The following is a 20,795-nucleotide window of genomic DNA, read 5'->3' on the forward strand; positions in this document are numbered from 1 at the left end:
TATTTCTCCTTCGTTAAATAATAGCTCTCTCTGCTAGCATCTCCACTCCCCAGCAGAATTCATAATTCCATCTCTTCTACTCCCACAAAACTTCGTTCTTACCTCAACTGATACCCTTTCCACTGTCAGCTAGCCACATACTGAGCTAGCCTACCCTCTCTCTGTGAGCCCCTGAGTACAGGGACTGCCACAGTCATTTCATGCTAAGACCCCATCCTAAGAGGCGTTACCCATCAAAATGTTTGCAGATGTAAGTGATGGACACTAACTCAAACTAAGTAGCTGACGTGCCAGGAAAGTGGAAATGGATTTTCTGGCTTTCGGTGATGCAGAATCTGGGACCATAAATTTTGTTTGTGTGTTGTATGTATGTTGTGCATGTATGTTTTGTGTGTGCTGTGTGTGTTGTGTGTATGTTGTATGTGTTTGTTTTGTGTGTTTGTTGTATGGTGTGTGTGTGCGCGTGTGCGTGTGTGTGTGTGTGTGTGTGTGTGTGACCCCCTTCCCTCCTCATCTTGTTTCCTCCATCTCCCTGCTCTGATTTCCTGTGTTGACCTCATTCTCAGGAAGGCTTTCCCTAAGTCAGTGATGGCGAACCTTTTGAGCTCGGCGTGTCAGCATTTTGAAAAACCCTAACTTAACTCTGGTGCCGTGTCACATATAGAAATTTTTTGATATTTGCAACCATAGTAAAACAAAGATTTATATTTTTGATATTTATTTTATATATTTAAATTCCATTTAACAAAGAAAAATCAACCAAAAAAATGAGTTTGCGTGTCACCTCTAACACGCATGTCATAGGTTCGCCATCACTGCCCTAAGTGGTAGCAAAGAGAGTAACCAGTGGTCCGGCTTCACAAACCCACAAAAAGGAAAAATGTCTTTGCAATAGTTTCAGTGAAAATACGGGGGCTCCTCCATAAACTGATCCTGGTGACCCTGACTAGCCAGGCTATGTCAAATGCCCATAACAGAGACACTGAGGTCACCTCTAACTCCACAGACTAAAATCAAAGCAAGGGTGCCTGCCCAGGGAAACCTGGGTAATTTGTTGGGGGAGGAAAGGATGCTGGGTGGGCAAAGTCAACAGATGCTCAGTACTTCACAGGTTCTCAAGACTGCTGACTCGCTCCCTTTGAGTGAGTATGTATTAACTGCGCATTATGTCTAATGCTGAGTTTCCCACTGAACGTCCGATAAAAAAGGTTTGCAGTGCCCGTCCCTGTAACACAATACTCTTTCTCACAAGGAATTATTTCCCATCTCATTGCCACAGTGAGGGTGTTGTGCAGGGTCATTCTCGTGGCCACTGTTTTGCCCTTCTTTACGTTGTTGTTACTTTAAGGGCATTTCTTCTCCTTTGTCCTACATGAGTATCTTAATGCCCAAAGCACACTGCTGAAACCAAATGTGTTGCCAGCTTTTGTTTTGGGGGGAGATAAAAGTAAAAACTTGCTGAGCAAACTGAAGGAGCAGACAGAAGTGACCCCCTAAAATGGCAGGCCCCCATGATCACCCTTCACAGTGTGAAAACCCAAATGGGGGCACGTCTCTGAAAGGGCCAGTGCCAGTCCTGCTTCTCAGGGTCACTGCTTTCTCTCCAAAATAAAGCCAAGATCACTGGGTTGTTGTGAGTGGCTTGTCACATATTTGTGCTTGAGATCTCCCTCTCCTCTAGAAGAGGAAGATTGGGGGGGGGGGGGGGCAGAGGAAGAAGGAAGACAACAATACCCTGTACACAGAAGTCTCTCGGGGTACAGCATCTGCCACTTATCTGATGCTCTCACATAACCTGGATGATTATTCAGGGTCGTCTCAAAAACACTTTATGAAATTAACAAAACAAATTTTCCGCGTCTGACACAAGCCACTTTGTCCAGCCTCTGTTATCTTACACCAACCTGATCCTGCTTAAGTTATGGTCTGTCTCAGGCTCTCACAGCAGCTTTCTTTTATGGATTTTCCATCCAGCAAATGTTTCTGTTCCACAGCTGGGCAGATCCGACCACAGCATGCTTGGCTACGGACCGCAGCAGCTCACCCGCAACAGCTCCAACCTGGAGGGGCAAAGGCCAGAAGCTGTTACAAGAACAGAAGAAAGGAGATTCATTTTCTCTCTCTTTTTCTCTCCCTCCTTCTCCCCCTCCCTCCCTCCCTGCCTCCCTCCTTCCCTTCTTCTCTCTCTCTCTCTCTCTCTTTTTCTCTCCCTCCTTCTCCCCCTCCCTCCCTCCCTGCCTCCCTCCTTCCCTTCTTCTCTCTCTCTCTCTCTCTCTCTCTCTCTCTCTCTCTCTCTCTCTCTCTCTCTCTCTCTCTCTCTCTCTCCCCTATGGACTTGGCAAGATAACCCCAAACATCTAAATGTTTAAAATCATTAATGAGCAGAGACAACAGCTTATAAGTGTCCTAGAGACAAGCTTGGGCTATTGTGAGGGGGAGATTAAAGTATTTAATCATTATTGAAAAGGCTTGGCTAAACGATTGTGCTCTGTTTGTGGAAAATTTAAAAGCCAGCTGTTTTAATTAACCACAGAAAACACAAGCTACAACTAAAATTTCATGAGCATACAGCTCTGCCCTGTGGAAAACCACAGGAATGTTCTGGCAGGGCTCAGTCGAATTCTTGGGACACAGAAGGCTGGAATCATTCCCCTTAGGAACTTGAACAGAAAATTAACTTGCTCAATATGTTTTTTTTAAAAAAAGTAAAATGAAACCCAGATTTAATCTCAGTTAAATATAAAAACATTTCAGGACTTCAAAGGGCGCCACCAAAAGACACATAAGGGAAAGGTCATGAAAAAATTCCAATGTGGCCCAGGATTTAGACTGTATTTTCAATGCAAAATGAATGATGCCACAGAAAATTTTATGGGCTGAAATAATCCAAAGGGGAAACTAATCACCTTTCATTTCCTAATAGAGGAAAATGATATGTGAAACCAATATTCAACATGTGGTTCATAAATATTATCAAGTATATAATATATTTGAGCAAAAGAAAATCTTTTTTAACTATCCTACTTCAAGCCAAACCTGTGGCCAGGCCCACACTAGCTACCATGCTTCAATTTTAAGAATCGTGGCATCCAGAAGAACAGTGTTAAAATAATGTCTGTTCACTGGTGCTGCAGCTAGCAATTCTGGTGCAGAAACATAAAGTGAGGGGATCTGATAAAAGCAACTAGTGAACAATTAAGAACTAATAGATCAGGAAGTCTTCATTTGTTAATGATAGTAATAGTATGACAACATTTATACATGCTAAACATTGAAAGCCTATTCAAAAAGGAACAGGACAAATGTTATTTTCAGATACTGGGTCCATAATTCTATTTCTGTATGTCAAAACAGACCCTGTCATAAGTGTGCCAAGCATAATATTACATTAATCTCTACCTTCATTTGAAACCTAAGTCCCAAAAATAAGTTTTAAAAAAAAATATAGTAAGAAAAAAGATACTAAGTTATGTATTTATGGTTCTATCCCAATTCTGTTCTAAAACTGGGTATATATAATGTAAAGACACCACAGTTTGAACAATAGATATTTCTGGGTAATGGGATTAGGAGATATTTGTATTTCCTTCTTGGTGTTTTCCAAATTTTCTATAATTATTAGAATATTTTTAATAAGATTTTTTTATTAAACGCTATGGGAGTACAAATCAGAAATGGGGTGTGATACTCTATTAGCCTGATCTGTAGGCTTCTTCTTACCTGAACAATAAGGGCTAATGAATTAACAATTCCTCGTTACTCAACTCAGTAATTCTTAATTTAAAAGTTCAAACAAGTGCCTAATAACACTTCCAGGGCTAACAACAGTGCTTTCCCAGAAATAAGACATTTTTATTTATTATTCTGTAAACTTGCCACAAAGAAACGAAAAGGCCCTGGCATTTCCCTCTCTGACCAATGCATCCAATAAGAGCACCTCCCCGGGTTGCTGACAATTTCACAGGCGCATGGCCCTCAGTGAATAACTACTGCCACATCCATTTCTGACACTCCGCATCTCAGAAAACACCAGACACCGTGGTGGAACTTAACACCCGGGGACTCGGCAGTCCAGGGCTCTGAGAAGCCCAACCCCTGGGTTGACCACTGAGGACACCGCCACCCAGAAAGGTCCAACGTCTTTCCTGAGAGGGATGAGAGTCCACATCGCCTGCCTCCACGCGGGCCAAGCGCGCTTCCCACCACCCACTGTCTCAGCACTCTTCAAAACCAGTTCGTATGAACCACCTGCACATGTTAAATCCGTATCAGCAAAACCAAAAGAACGAGACAGAAATGTGTTCCACCGAAAATGAAATGCATGCAGGGAAAAAAAAAGCCAAGACTCAACCGCAGGCTAACACAGACGACCCAGCACACGCTCGGTGGAGAAACAATGGGTGCAGTGTGCTCGGGCAGCAGGTGTCCTGAACTGCAACTGCCTGTCACACGGAAAGCTAGCTCTCTGCTCCCAGCACTTGCTCTGTTGACAACAGCACATTCCCACCACTCAGAGCAGGACAAAAGATTTCCAACAAGATGACACTTGCAACCAAGCCATCTGAGAGAGAGGTGGGATGCATGTTCACCCTAGTGTTGGAAATAAGTGATGCATGCCATCCAGGCCTCTCCCTTCCAAAGTGACCCACATCTTGGGGGAGAGACATTAATGGTTTCAAAAATTAAGAAAACAAGACTCTCTAAGATTTAAAATAAAATAATCCAACCGCTTTGTATCTTATGTCATATGTGACTTAGAGAGTAAGCAGGCTTTCCTCTTTTCTTCTAAATTCTTAATTTGAAATATTGCTCACCTCCACTTCTGTCTTAGCATCTACCTACAGAGTCCAGGCCACACTAATCAGAAACCTAAAAGTATCACAAAAGGTGAATCGCCAGAAAAACAGGGGAGAGAAGAGGACAGAAGAGCTCCCTGAAAGGCCTTTATTGAGCTCACGTCTCGCAACCCTTGCTACTGTGCAGCAGGACAACAAAGGCATGCACTGTGATGCTGCTAATAAAAAAGCCGCATCGAGGGATGATGTGATCTCGCTTTGTACGAGCCAGAACAAATACAATGGCTCTATCCCACCCCATCGGAGAAGACAGGCATCGGAGCAGAAAAGAAAATGAATTTTTTCCACCCAAAACTGCTCCTTGCATCCCCACCATACAGGGTGAGGCAAAAGTAGGTCTACAGTTGTGAGTATGTGAAACCCAGAGCTTATTATTGTATCATTATTTATTAATTACTGTATTATTTTTCATACAAATAACTGTAAACCTACGGTTGCCCCATCCTGTATATTTCCATGGCTGGGTCCAGAAGGAAAGACCGTATTGCCAGTTTATTTCCCATTGATGCCTCAGTTCTAATGCCAAAGGTTAATAGCCACAGCGGGCACAAGGAATTAGATTCTTGTTGCTATTACACAATGAAATTAAAGCTTTGTGGTGAGTATTGTTCAAATAACTCTTTAAAGTCTAAGGTAATGGCAGTATGTTTAAATCTAACAGTCTAGTAGAATGAAGTCTGACCTACTGATCAAATTGGGTCCAATCTTACTGACGTCACCAAATTCTCTTTCTTAATAGAAACTAGTACACAAAAGCTATAATTAAATCGGATTCACAGATTTTGAAATCCTTTCTTACTTAAAACTTGGCTGTGTGTTGTTTAGTTTTAGCTTCAGTGAATGCTTTTGGGAAAATGTGTGCCCAGATGTTGCCGCTGTGTGAAAACCTTAAATGTTTGGCCAGCATCTTATTTATTCTATTCTAATGCCACAGGGAAGGTTTCTCCTTCTTGTGCCTGATGCCAGGAATATCAGCTAAGCCAATTCAAGGCTTCTGAAATTTCTATCTCAAAATGACCTGGAGATCCAGGCAAGAATATGTTGGGAGAACATTCCTCTAACTACTTTTAAAATCTGATTTTTAAAACGTAAATTCACAGTATCAACAAGTTTACATTTTAAAATATTTGGGAGAAGGTATAAATTATATGAAATAATGAGGGCTTGTTTGTCTCCTTTTTTTTTTTTTAAATCCAAAAAGAATATATCCTAGGTACCCATCACAGGCAGCCGAAAAGAATCTATTAATGAATAATCCAAAGTAGCACCCAACAAAGTTTGTAGCTGATGATGAAGGCATTATAGCAATTCAGAAAAGGTTTCACACAGTAACCTCCCCTATCATACTCTCAAGTAAAGAGAATTTCAGCTGGAGGGCCGAGAGTGAAAATTTATGCTTACTGATGTTTTAAAGACTGTTCTAGAAAGAACAAAGGATGAAGAAATTAGCACATATAGAAGTTATGGTCCCAGTTCTGCTACTTATGACTCAAGGCTTTCTGGGACAATTAACTTATTCTCTTTAACCTTTGTTCCCTCATTTGTAAAACTGGGATGAGACTATCAGCCAACTTCATGGGATTGTCAAATGATGAAGCCAAATATAAAAACAGTACAGAAAATTTTAAGGCACTATGTATTCAGTCAAATATTTGTTTTTGTTTTTTGTTAATCCTCACCTGAGGATATTTTTCCATTGATTTTTAGGGAGAGTGGAAGAGAGAGGGAAAGACAGAGAGAAACATCGATGTGAGAGAAACGCATCTGTTGGTTGCCTCCTGCATGAGCCCTGATCAGGGCCCGGGCCCTTGGAGGAGCCTGCAACCAAGATATGTGACCTTGATCAGAATCGAACCAGCAGAAACTCTATCTACTGAGCCAAACCGGCTAGGGCCAATCAACAAATATTTCCTAAGAAACTACAGTGCTGCCAGACATAGTGCTGTGGATGCAACCATAAGGACCTAGATTAAGGGATGCCGTGTAATTTGTAAGAGGCACAGGGAGCTATGGGAACATGTAGGCAACCTCTAATCCCAATACCAGACAAATATCTGGTAGTGAGCAGTGGCGGATGTGGTTTTTACTTTGGGTTGTCTAATTGTTAGCTCACTCATTTAGCACATCTTTTATTGAACAGTCGCCATGTATCAGGCACTATTCTGGGTGCTAGGGATTTAGCACTGAACAAATTTCTGGCCTAGAGGAGCTAACATTTCAGTCATTCCTCACCCATATGAAATGTAAAATACATGAACTAAATAGATTTAAACAGCAAGGCTGCTACTGCTACAAAATGGTGTTTTAAACCAAAATATCCACACACAAAAGTTAAAAGGCATATTCTAATTGATCTAAATACAGTAAACATTTTGTTATTTTAATCTTCAGGCCATGTTTTACAATATACCAAGTAACTGCCATCGTATAAAAGTTGCTGTTAGGCTTGAGGGATTACCATTGTATGTGGTGGCAATGGAATAGAACACTCCCCAGACACCGTTCCCCACCCCCAAAAGAAAAAGAACACATACTGGAATCTATCCAATAATAACCCCAGTTTTAAGAAGGGGAATATCAGCTATTTTAGAAACATTTCCTGCAGTCATTTTTTTTTAAGATAAAATAAAGTTGAATTATTTATTTTAGAAACTAAAGTTCCATTTTGACATGCCAAACGTCTGTCTTAAAAAGTTCCTTTAAAAAAAAAAAATTTTTTTTTTTTTTTAAAGAAAGGCCTGGGAACTAGGCTTCCAGAACATAGCTCAACTGTCTAAAAATTCACTATGGATGGAAGGGAAGGGAATGAAGTGAGAAAGAGAAAGGAAGGTATAGGAGTGCGGATCCATACACTGATCAGGATTAATAACCTAGAAGTTTACATACTCAACAAATACTAAGAGCCAATGTTCAAAGTACAAAGAAAAAAGTAAATATCTAGGTAAAACTGACCAAAATGCTACTCAACTCCAAAGCAAGGGTTCCCAAACCTGGGGTCCCCACAAAAAATACAAAGTCCAAAGCCCAAGTACACTAAATACCAGGTCTGGGGTAGCATCCAGTAATCTTTATTTTTTTAATTGTCCCCAAATAATACTGATACACAAAACATGGTTGGGAATCACTGTTTCACTTTATTTCTGTATCGAAAAAAATTATAATATTTATATTATAAGAAAGGGTTAACTATTTTCCTAAGTACTTAACATTAATCTTCATGCCCATCCTGAAGAAGGAACTATTATTATGCCTATTTTTAAGTGGGGAAACTTGGGTCACGAAGAAGTCAAATAACTTGGACTGACGTTAACAGCTCTTAAATCAAGGACCTGGGATTTTTACTCAAGTCTTATCTGCCCCATATTTTCTTAGCACTGGGATCTGGTGATCTTCAGCAAGGTAATTCCTTTTTCTACTGTCAATGCTGAGGATGTGATTACTCATCTTAATAACACACCATAGGCATTAAAGTTTTTAGAACAGAATTTAAATCACAAAATTCAGTCATAAATGCTGTAATTTAAGAGGACACCATTCATGCTCCAACCCCATATAGCATCCATTCACAGAGGCACAGGTCTCCACATTTTCACACAGGTAATATTGAGATGTGTCTTAAAAAAAAAAAAAAAAAAAAAAAGGCATTTTAAAAAATTGGGCAGTATTTTCCTTAAAATTTTTTACTATAATGGTGGCTTTTACACACAATGGCACCTCACAGTCAAGAGATGATCTTGCGTATCTTCCTTCATTGCTCTATAGCAGAGCTGTCCAAATGTTCTGTACTGGTGTTGTTGAACATAGCAGACACTAGCCACCTGGGCCTTGAAATGTGGCTAGTATGACCAAGGAACTAAATTTTTAATTTTGTTTAATTTTAATTAATGAGCTTTATCTACATGTCTACCAATATCTTCGTTCATCATTCCTTTTAGAATGTCAGTCCTTCCTCCTGTAATCACTTTCTTCTTCCCAAAGTGTATCTTTTAAGAAGTTTCTTGGTAAAGGTCTGCTGTGCTCAATTTTAGTATTTTTGAAAAGTATATTTTGCCTTTCTACTTGAATGACAGTTTTGCTGGCATACAATCAACAGCATTTTAGCCTTTTGAAGATATTTTTCCACCTGCCATTATTGCTGATTTAAAAATTAGCTATCAGTCTTTTACTCCCTTCATAATCTTTTTTTTTTTTTTTTTCATTCTGGGGTCCTTAGGATCATCTCTTTTTTTTTTTTTTTTTTAATTCTCACCCAAGGATATGTTTATTGATTTTAGAGAGATAGAAAGGGAGAGAGAGAAACATAGATGTAAAAGAGAAACATCAAATGGCTGCCTCCTGCATGTGCCCTGAGGGATTCGAACCTCAACCGAGGTATGTGCCCAGACCGGGAATTGAACCTGAAACCTTTTGGTGTATGGGACAATGCTCCAACCAACTGAACCACCTAGCCAGGGCTTAAGATCATCTTTTTAATTTTTATGTGTTGAAGTTTTCCCATATCTAGATATAGATTCAATTTACTTATCCTTATTGGTATATGTTGTGCTTCCTTTGTCTGTCCATAAATTATTTGGGTTTAAGGTGCACGGGTCATTTATGTCCTTCATAAACTCTCTCTGGAAATTATTTATACGCTAGATCTTCAAATATTACTTCCCTCCATTTGCTCTATTATCTTTCTGGGACTCTGCACCAATCTCTTTGTAGCCTTCAACTACACTTTCCTGTTTTTCTTCTCGTTTCTGTTACATTCTCATTAATTTCTTCCAACCTTTTTCCTAGATCATTAATTGCTTCTTCAGCTGCTTCTAATCTAATTTATTACGTTTTTATTTCAACAGTTATTTTTCTCCTTGGGTTTAATTTTTGTTTGTTTTTTCCAAAATCTGCCTGGTGAATTTTTTTTCAACAACAAAAACACCTAGATTTATGTTGATTTGGTACCCATTCTCCCCCTCCATTTTATGTTGACATATATCACTGTATTAGTTTAAAGTGTACAACATAATGATTTCACATATGTACTATGCATTGCAAAATTACCACACGTTTAGTTAACATCCATCACCTCACATACAAAAGTTTTTTTCTTGTTTTGAGAACTTTTAAGATCTACTCTTAGCAACTTTCAAATATACAATACTAGAGGCCCAGTGGCCGAAACTCATGCACTGGGGCAGGGTGTCCCTCAGCCTGGCCTGCGCCCTCTCACAGTCTGGGAACCCTCAGGGGATGTCCAACAGACAGACATCCTTAGTGCTGCCGTGGAGGCAGGAGAGGCTCCCGGCAGTGCCACTGCGCTACCCAGCCATGAGCCTGGCTCAGGGCTTCTGGCTGAGTGGTGCTCCCCCTGTGGGAGCACACTGACCAGCAGGGGGCAGCTCTTGCATTGAGCGTCTGCCCCCTGGTGGTCAGTGTGCATCATAGTGACTGGTCGTTCTGCCATTCGGTCGATTTGCATATCAGCCTTTTATGATATAGGATTGTTAACTACAGTCAGCAGACTGAGCATTATATCCCCAGAACTTATTTATCTTCTAACTGGAAGTCCGTACCTTGACCACCTTCAATCATTTTCTCTACTAACTCCCCGGTACTGGCAACCACCAATCTGTTCTCTGTTCCTATGAGTTCAGTTGTTGTGTGTGGGTGTGTGGCATTTTTTTTTTCCCAAGATTCCACATGTAAGTGAGATCACACAGTACAGTTTTCAACTGTTTGACTTATTTCACTTAGCATAATGTCGTCCAGGTCCACCCATCCTTGTTACAAATGGCAGGGCTTCCTTCTTTTTTAATGACTAAATAATATGTCTGGTCAGATCTTAGCTTATGCTATTTACAATTACTTGTAATTACAGTTTTTTTCCTTAAAGTATTGCAACATAGTTATCTTATATCCTGTATCAGATCATTTTAATATCTAAACTCCTCAGTGTTTCGAATCTATTGCTTCTTATTGGTATCTGGTGACTCTCACTCCCGGTGGCTTGTTTTCTAGTAGGATTGGAGATCTTTGAATCTGAACTCATACTTGGTTGATCTTAATCAGAAGAACCCCGAGATCTAAGGCAGGGAGGCTTTCCTCCCGAACGGATTCACATTTGCTTCTGCCAAAAGCCAAGGAGCACTGTCTACCTGGGGCCACTTCAACTACTTTCATGAGTCTTGGTAAAATGCAGGCTCTCTTATCTTGCAAGTGACCCAAAGCTCAGTCTCCAACCACAGTGGTGATACCAGCATCTGCTCTTTGGAAAACCTGGCTTTTCCGTTTGTTTACACACAAAGCTCCCAGCTTTGATGGTTGATGGGGTAGGAGACATAGGAGATGTCTTAGGTCATAATCCCAGAAGTACAGTAAAAACTGTTCTATCCAGAATGCAATGCGTTAGTGTGGAGTGTGTTAAGAGTATCCAGCCCACCATACGCATGCTAGAAACCTAAGTCTTGAACTAGTCATATTTCCTCAAAACCTACTTTTCCCCTTTTGTTCAACATTTTGCTGAAGGGCACCATGACTCTCGCCCAAATCTGAAACCCAATATTGCAGGTACCATTGAATGACCCTTCTCTTTCCTCCACTGCCTCAAGCGCAACTAGTCATCAGTCCCACCTTCCTGCTTGATCAAAAGTGGGTTTGCATTTAAGTGTATGGTCAATATGGGACCTAGCAGTGTACTTTTAATCATTAAGAAAATGTTTGAAAAAATAAGGCAGAAGTAAAACCAAAATCATGTATACCAGCCAAATAAAGGTGCTTTACATGAAGAAAGATTCAAATACAGGTAAGTGGAAGGAGAAATGAGTTTCACAAGAATCCCCGAAGAGCTGGGACTCTGGCTGTCAGACCAGAATCACATTTTCAAGACGTGGCTTTATATCTGTCATGATAAATTAATGTTACTTTGGATTTTATTGGGTTTGTAGATTTGCTTGAATTTACTGTATAAATTTGTCATTGTTTTATAGTTCTATAAGAACTGGAGGCATAAGGAGTTTATACCTAGTTTTATATTCGGCATATTTAAAGCTACTTCATAATAAAAATATTTATACCAGTACTGGGGATTTATGAGAATTTTTTTCCTTTAAATAAAGAGGTCCTAAATTAGTAAGATTTCAGAAACACTGGTCTTTATACACTTTGCCACCTTTGATCCATCCATCATTCTCTCCACAAATGAATAGCCAGAAATGGAATATAACAGCACAAGCAAGAAATCATTTACTAAACTCCAATTTTTCCCCAATTCTCCAATTCTCCAGCTGTTTGAATCAACTCAAAGCTGATGAATCTTTTAAGACAGCATGCTTTGTTTCTTTCGTCTGATAGCGGTGATTTCGTATAAGTAAGACCACTAGAAACACGGCACTGCCCAGCTCCCACTATCACCCACTTCTACTATGATTTATAAATTGGAACAAATGCACCTGGCAACAATACAGCAAATGAAATGTGTCAAACAAAGCAGTCTTTGCCTTGAGGAAGTCCATTTCCTGGTTGGGTTTCAATAACCGGGAATTTTAGTGAGTACAGCATTGTTGTTCTGAATGATTACAAGAAACTCCCAATCATTTCTTTTTTAGCTTCTATATTCTTATTCTTTATGGACTGATGGACGCTAGTTCCTTCAACCACCAGATATTTCATTTTAAAAGTCCTCCATACCAAGATAACCCTTTCTTTCTCCCACATACTGACCCATGTGTCAACATTAGATTTCTCTTCCCACAGTTGACTCAGTGAGAACCAGAAGGGGGGGGGGGGGGGGGTCATAGCAATTGCTTACTGGACAGAGGAGCACACTGGGGCCCAGAACGTTGAAAAGGCTTCCCTGGGGCCACATGGCTGACGGGCAGAGACCAGAATCTGCTTCTACCCAGTCTTGCCACCCAATCCAACTCCGTGACTCATCTGACTCACTTTAAATCATAAGTTGTCTCAAACAGGACTTCAAATTAATGACTGTGGTCATCATTAACCAATAATTTGATATTTTTAAGTCCAATAATTTGATATTTTGCTAATGATAACTTGATATCCAAAGTTTATAAAACACCAAGTCGTGTTTCAATAAAAGCCTAATGGAAGCAGCTCAAATTCTGAAACCTAATCCCAGGATACTTATTTAGAAGTGTTTTTTGTTGCTTTTGTTTTTTAATTCAGAGTACATTAAATGTAATAAAGATTACATTTTTATTTCAAAGAAAGAAAAAAATAACATTCTACAAATAGTTTTAAAATAACACAGTAACCAAATATAACTCTAAGTCAGTGATTCTCAAATTGAGATCTGAGGTAGGGCACAAGAATATGCATTTTTAACAAGCACACGCTGATTATAATTCTGACGGTCTGAAGGCCAGTTGATGGGAAACACAGATCTATTCAAATTTTGAAAAATTAAACCATTCTACCTAGTCAGGGAAGTTAGAATAAAGGAAGAAAAGTAAGAGAATCCAAAAGACGTACTGCACAAACAGATGAGATAGCAGACGGACAGACAGACAGACAGACATGGTGTTACCCTTCAAGCATGCGGAAAAGCAGCTTTTATGGAATAACATTCCTACATGCTGGCCTAATAAATTATGCTGAGAGCTGCGGCTAAGAATTTTTAAAACCAACTCAAAGAGGAAATGGCACCATCACCTAAAGAACAGGTGAAATCAAAGGCCAGTACAGGCTTTGGCAGGTCTCAGGCCCTCGTGAAATATCTGTTTAATTAAGAGACAACTCTAGTTCTAGCAGGAAACCTAGTTAACCACAGAAGTGAAATCATAATTACTATGATCACATCTTGTTTTCTCCCTGTGTTTGCTTCCTCGGGGCATCTATGATGCCTGAATTGGAAATGGAACCTTAAGTATTATAATAACAACATTTGTTGGAAAGCTCATCCTATTTTTTTGTAATTCATAAATTGAGGCTATGTTTTCAAAAAAATCTGAACTTTAAAAAACTGTATGCAATATCCACCTTAAACCAAGTAATACTGGCAAGCAAAACCTTCTACTAGAAAAGACAGGCGGGGAAAGAAAAACCTGGGAGAGACAGAAGGTACAATCAATTGAGGGACAAAATAAAGGGTAAAGAAGTCAGAAATTTAATGTAGCTAACAATACAAATTGCTACCTCATGGTCCACAAACTATAACATATCATTTTTAACAAAAAAGGGGAATAAAAATCCCCAACAAACCTGCTCAGAAGAAAATGATCAGAACTCCTGACTTACACTGTAGAAGGGTCTCCCTGTACTCTATATATCCACACCAGTCCAGCTTGCTTCATTCACGCACCCTCTCACTCTTTCATTATTCATTCTTTTCTTTTTGCTTCTTTCATTTCAGGACACTTAGCAGTGTTTATTCATTTTATCCAAAAGAAAATCCTGGTGTTATAGTAAGAAAGGAAATGTTTATTTACAAATTGATGTCTGCTGTGAAGTTCAGTGCACAGTTTTCATTCACAGAAGAGCAAAGAATTTTGTAGGGTACGCTGGTTCTGGAATCTGAGGAGAAATGGGTTCAAAACTTCATGCACTACTTATCTGCATGACCTTGAGACGCATTTAACTTTCTGAGCCCGTTTTCTCCTCTATACAATGAGGACCGTAACATCTAGCGTTTGGATGGAGTGGGGTTGGGGGCAAAGCGTCCTAAAGAGCCTACGACAGTGCCCGGCACCCAGCAAGTGGCTGTTTTGGGGGGTTATTTTCACACCTGCTACATTTGCCCAAGGGCTCTGCAATTTTCTGTCTGGGAAGGACGGTCCAAAGCAAGTATTCCCAGACTCTCACTCTGCTCCAGGCTGCAAAGGGCTCTCACATGACAGTCCTCCTCAAATGACCATCTGACACCACCAGGCTTGTCAAAGCTGTGAGCCCTGCGCTCAGGAACTGTGTTCTGTTCTCTCCCGAGTGCAGGTGAAATGAAAGCCACGCCCCTGAGGCTTTTCTCAAAGAACCAGCGCCCTCAAAAAGCGCTCAGTTTATCATTTTAGCTATAGTGAAAGAAGCCAAAAGAATGACCCCAAACTTCCACCCCTGGAACAAGCTAATCCCAAACAAATAGTAAGCAAGCGGGTGTGGAAAGAGCAAATATGAGGGCGGGGCTGTAAATCTGCTTCTACCACCTCCATCCCCACCTGCCAGCACACACCACTGCTCCGGTGTATGAAACCTCTTGGGAGTCTGGACGGGCCAGGATATGCCAAGAAACAACATAGGGTCAGTGGAGAAAGAGGCTACTGTACTACTTCTTACCAAATTTCCATGGCGCTTGGGTAAGAGCTACATACCCCAAAGCCCATTTCCAAGGCCATCCTCTCTGTAATGAAGAGAGACGAGTAAAACCAGGGACAAGGGCACCGACTCCAGAGCCAGGTTGCCTGGGTTCGTAACCTGGCTCCTTCCCGCCCTCGCTGTGCGACCTTGGACGTGTCATGTAGAAGGGGCACAATGACAGCACCTAACTTATAGAGCTGTTCTGAGAACTGCATGGGTTAATATATGTAAAAGCACCCGAGCTAGCCTACTATGAAAGAATTACACCCAATTCTCATTAACGAGGTGGAGTGGCCAAGAGTATACTGTCTTCTCAGAAAAACCGCTGTATCCTTAAGAGGCTACACCCAAACTCAAGTTTCATAAAGTGAATCACATTTGAGACTCACTAGAAAGTCATCCTGGCCTGTCTATAAAGCTCTAAGCTCTAGAAGGGTGGCATCGGGAGCAGCTTTTCCAAAGGTACATGCCTGGGCAGTCAGTGTGGTTTGGAGCCCAGAATGTGCATTTTGACAAAGCAATGTCACTCTAATGCCCACTGGACATGAGAAACACTGGCTGAAAGCAAGTCCGAACTCTATAAGACCAGCCTTTCTTGGCAGGGTGAGAACAGTGCAGGGGTGTTGGAAGATGCCTCTGCAGCCTGCGTGCTGCTGCCTGAAATCCCTTTTAGCAGATTCCCACTGCACAAGTCAAACATGCATTTTAAATTAGAAAAGGAACTAACATTGGTTGAGCATCTACAGCATGTCAGGCCACATGTATATATGCATCTATCTATATCCTATATAATAAAACCCTAATATGCAAATCAACCGAACGGCAGAATGACCAGTCGCTATGATGTGTCTGTCCCCTGAGAGGGAGGCAACCGGCAACGGCAATCAGGGGGCAGTGCCAGGCTGCCAGCCAAGGCGAGTGCCAGTTGGGGCCCCCCAATCGTCCCGCCCATCGGTTGCCCTGCAGAGGGAGGCCACCAGTGGCGGCAGGGTGGGTCCAGCGAGCAGGCGGCACTAGGCCACCAGCCAAGGCGGGTGCCAGTGGGGGTCCCGCTGGTCACCCCACGTATCAGCCCTCGTTGCCGGCCAGGCCTAGGGACCCTACCCTATATATTGGAAACAGTCTCTTAGATTTAAAAATTAAAACCTGGCAAGGCTACTCTAATACTGAAAAGACAGGAAGATACAGCGATGACATGCACGGACTCTGGCTTGCACATTTTGTGGTCAGCCCTGATTCTGACACTTATAACTGTGTGACAAAGCCAATTACTTAACTTCTCTCTGCTTCAGTTTTTCCACCCATAAGATGGGAAAATGGTACTACTGCCTCAGAAGGATCATGTTACATACTACTTTTTATAATCAGGGCAAAAAATGTAGCTTCCCATACAACAGCAAGATGCCTTTCACCTGTGTGAAAAGTATGGTCACTGGTGCATGCAGCCTCCCGGATTGCAAGAGTGATGTTGGGCATCCCCCGAGGGCACAGGACATGCTGAGGGACCTGCCCGCCCCCATGCATGATTTCGTGCACCAGGACTCTAGTCTACACATAAATAGATACAGATACACACATCCTGTTCCTCACAATCACTCGGTGCACAGTTACTGTGCAAAGGAGGAAACTGAGGAGCAGAGTTCCATAGCGGAGCCAAGATTCCCACCCCCACCCCAAGGTGTGTCTGCCCTCTGCACCACACCCACTGCCTCCCAGTCCTCAGGAACCCATGGTCCTCAATCAAAGTCAATGAAACTGGACTGAAGGAGGTCCTTCACACAGACTCTACATCCCACCCCAGGTCTTCTCAGACTGTACTGAACCAGGACTAAGCTGAGGTTTAAAGATGCAGGAAAGGGTCTACTCACCCCTTGCCTTCTCCAGGGAAAGACTTTAGGACAAATCTCAGGCCCCACAGGCCTTAATGCTACATATGTACAACAGAAATGTATTAGCCTTCAGTCTTTCTCCCTTTTTTATTCTTAATAAAGCAAGAAGAATAGATGACTTAATAGTCAGATAAAAATGAAGAAAATGGCCTCATCTACCTCAAAAACTACTTTACTATGAAGCTCAAGTAACTTCACAAGATCCACAGTAATATAAGTTAATATTTATGGAACATCTGGTGCCTGACAACCCCCAGAGAGTCCCATTTCACAGATGAGAAAACTGAGGTAGCTTGTCGCACAGAGTATGAATGGACATTCAAACCCAGGATAAAATCTAGCCTTTCCATTCTTAAGGCTAGTATGTTATTTTGCCTATAAAATTGCTATGTAGTCTGTCAAGTCATAGAGATACTACTTTTCCTGTTATTAGGACATTTCCATTAGCCGTAAAGTGCCTCCAAGCTGCAGAAAAAGCAAAGAGATGTGGGTAATCTATAAACTGGAATAAATAAGAGAAGCTCGTAAACCTATTTTCAGCTTAATGAATAGAAAATAAATAGAAACATCCAAAGAAAATGAAGGCAATCAAGAAATAAAATTAAAGAGAGAAAGAAAAAAAAAACAGGCTTACGGGAGAAAAACGAACAAAAGAAAATCACAGGACGTTGTTTTGCAGTGCCGGAGAGATAATGGCCAGGATGAGAAACCAGGGCGGGGAGGCGGTTCCGCCCACTGTAAGACAGTGATCCCGGGCCCAGGGCACGCCAGCTGCAAGGAGCACACCGGCCTCACAGGTGCTGCCGGCCTGGCCAGGACAAGGGCCTGAGATGACCAGGCCGACAGAGGAAATGACAGAAGCCCCGCTGCTTAAGTGATTAGTCAGAGCCTGAGGGACACCACACTCACTTCCACTTCCCCTCCCTGCAAATGCTAGCGCATCCCCAGACATTCCTTCTCCACAGAGGGAGTGATTTGTAAGTACTACACAGACCAGACACACAGGAAGAATTTCTCTCCCCACAGTCAGCAGTTAGGATGCCAGAGGAGGCATCGCAAAGCTGAACCCGGCAGCAGAAACCACTGGCCCGTCAGGAGGCTGATGCCAGATGGGGCTCCACAAATGCCCTGGCTGCGCCACCTCAGGCAAATGCCCCAGCAACTCCAGCCATCAGCATCCAGCGAAGGGCAGACAGGGTGACCTGTAAAAGGCAAGTTCTGGTCACTCACTCCCTTCCCGTGTGACCATGGTCTCCCTCTCACCTCTCACAGGCTGCAGAGAGCTCTCCAAAGAGAGGGAGAAAGGGGGGATGACACTGAGGATGGTTCCTCTAAGTCTACAGTGGTCCTCAACCTCCTGGCCCTTTGAACACAGTTCCTCATGTTGTGACCCAACCATAAAATTATTTTCGTTGCTACTTCATAACTGTAATGCTGCTACTGTTATGAATCGTCATGTAAATATCTGATATGCAGGATGGTCTTAGGCAACCCCTGTGAAAGGGTCGTTCGACCACCAAAGGGGTCACAACCCACAGGCTGAGAACCGCTGCTCTAAGAACTGGACACCCCAAATATAAACAAAGCTAATGGTGCTGATAGAAACCATAGCTACCGTTTACTGAGCCATTACTATGTGCCAGGCATGGATTAGCTCCTTTAATCCTCGCAAAGCCCTCTAAGGAAGGCAGGTGAAGGAACTTCAGGGACACAGTTTGTGAGGACGCGAGGATCTGAACCTGGCCTCCAGAGCCTGAGCTCTTAATCACGCCACACGCAGCATGACCTGCAGGGACGAGACTGTCCACGGATTACATGATGCTCCTTTGCTCTTTGGCTGAAATTCTATCAACTCAAACCGACAACGTGTTACAGAGTGCTGCCGGATTCTCTGGGGAAGAGGAAGCGACAAGTTTGGAACTACAATCTGGCAAATACACAGCTGGAGTGAAACCAGGCCCTTCACAGACATGGCTCCTTAATTCTGGAATCTTTCTCCCTGAGCGCAGGCCCAAAGTCTCTTTCAGGAGGACAGCATAGGTGAGCACTGACAATGGGGCCCACCCATGAACTCATTTACTCAGGAGAGTCCACGAGGCCCACAGATATTGAATGAGCGACTCCAAGGCACTCAGGTCATTAGAGAGCCAGGGCTGGAATCTGAGCCTACAGATACCCGTTTCATGTCCTTTCAATATGTTAAAAACAAGATCCATGCCCAGATGGCGTGGCTCAGTGTTTGAGCATTAACCTATGAACCAGGAGATCACTGTTCGATTCCAGTCACGACACATGCCCAGGTTGCAGGCTTGATCCCCAGTAGGGGATTTGCAGGAAGCAGCCAATCAGATTCTCTCTCATCATTGTTGTTTCTTTCTTTCTCTTTCTCTCTCTCTCTCTCTCTCTCTCTCTCTCTCTCTCTCTCTCTCTCTCCTTTCCTCTCTGAAGTCAATTATATATATATATATTTTTTTTTTTAAAAAAAACAACCAAGACCCATGTCTTATCCCTTGTTTTACCCTGTACCTTTCATTACAGAAACTTTCAAACACATATAAAGTAGAAAGAATGAATGGATCCCATACAAACACTTGAGCAATCACCAACCCACTGCCAATCTTGTTTTAGCTCCACATCCACCTAGTTCCCATCCCCCTCCAAGCCCCCAGCCCCTCATCCCACCCCACCTCCACACCCCACTCTGTATTGATACAAGGGTTGGCAAAGTAGGCTTAGAGTTGTTCGTATGGAAAATAATACAATAATTAAATAATAATGCAAGAATAAACAGTGTTTCAGGTACTCACAACTGTAAACCTACTTCACCAACTCTTGTGTTTAGGGATAAAATGCAAGCAAGTGTTTAAATCTCAGTCTCTGAAATCACAACTGATTTTAAATGTACACACGAATTGTAATCAGGATCTTAGGACGACAAATTTCCAAGACACTGACACAGAGCACAAGAGAAGACTCCTTTGACTTAGAGAAGACCTCAAGGCACATAACTTCGCGTTATCTAATTGGGAGAACACAATCCTTTTCTTTGTACCAGACAGTGCAAACCCAATTAAGTGCTTAATAGATACTTTTCGTGATGATACATCCCTTTAAAACAACTAACAACAGCAACAAAAAACCCTTTACAGATTGCCTGAAAAAGTAAAATAATATCATTTCTCCTTAAATCTTAACCTTTAAATAACTAAAACAGTTATTTTATCCTCTGCATTTTAAATCCTATATCACACTAGCTTTAACATAGGCATGGAGTAAATTCCAGGGGTTTTAAGAACCAGCAGAGAGTTGTTACTTAGGAATATTCCTCAGTGATCCCTTAAAATACGGCTATTTTTTAGAGGACTAGATTAAATCTAGATGGTTAAGTATACATCAAGGTTAACGCAATGTCCAGCTTCTAAGACCAATTCTGCATTTTCATTTTCCTTTTTAAGTTTAATTTTACAAAGGATCTTAAGTGGGAAATCTTTTCCCTTTGGGCCCATTTGCAGAAATTTTCACCATCAGAGTAATCAACCACTTCCCTAAACCATTAAACCCCTAACAATCCCCTCACAAAAATAAATTATTTCCTATTTTATTTGACCATCTGAGGTGTATGCAATATGCCCACGTAGAGAAAGACAGTTTGATTTTGAGCTTTAGAAGCCAAAGAAGCCCAGCAGTGCAGTTTTCAGCTGTGTGAGGCGGGGACGTCACCCTTTCCTCACCTACACTGGAGTCATGTGAGCTCTGGAATATG

The 20,795-nt window shown here is 41.7% G+C and overlaps 1 protein-coding gene across 12 annotated transcripts in view; it reads right to left on the reverse strand.

Moving 5' to 3' along the window:
* Window positions 1-20,795, reverse strand: part of APBB2 (amyloid beta precursor protein binding family B member 2) — a 323,648-nt gene that overhangs the window by 257,902 nt on the left and 44,951 nt on the right. For all 12 annotated transcript variants that reach the window (XM_036332260.1, XM_036332188.1, XM_036332170.1 and 9 more), the window contains exon 2: window positions 1,905-2,060. The gene's annotated coding sequence lies outside the window, so the exon portion shown is untranslated. The remainder of the gene's footprint in view (window positions 1-1,904; window positions 2,061-20,795) is intronic.

The sequence above is a fragment of the Myotis myotis genome, unplaced genomic scaffold, assembly GCF_014108235.1.
Source record: "Myotis myotis isolate mMyoMyo1 unplaced genomic scaffold, mMyoMyo1.p scaffold_m19_p_1, whole genome shotgun sequence".
NCBI classification, from domain to species: Eukaryota; Metazoa; Chordata; class Mammalia; order Chiroptera; family Vespertilionidae; genus Myotis; species Myotis myotis.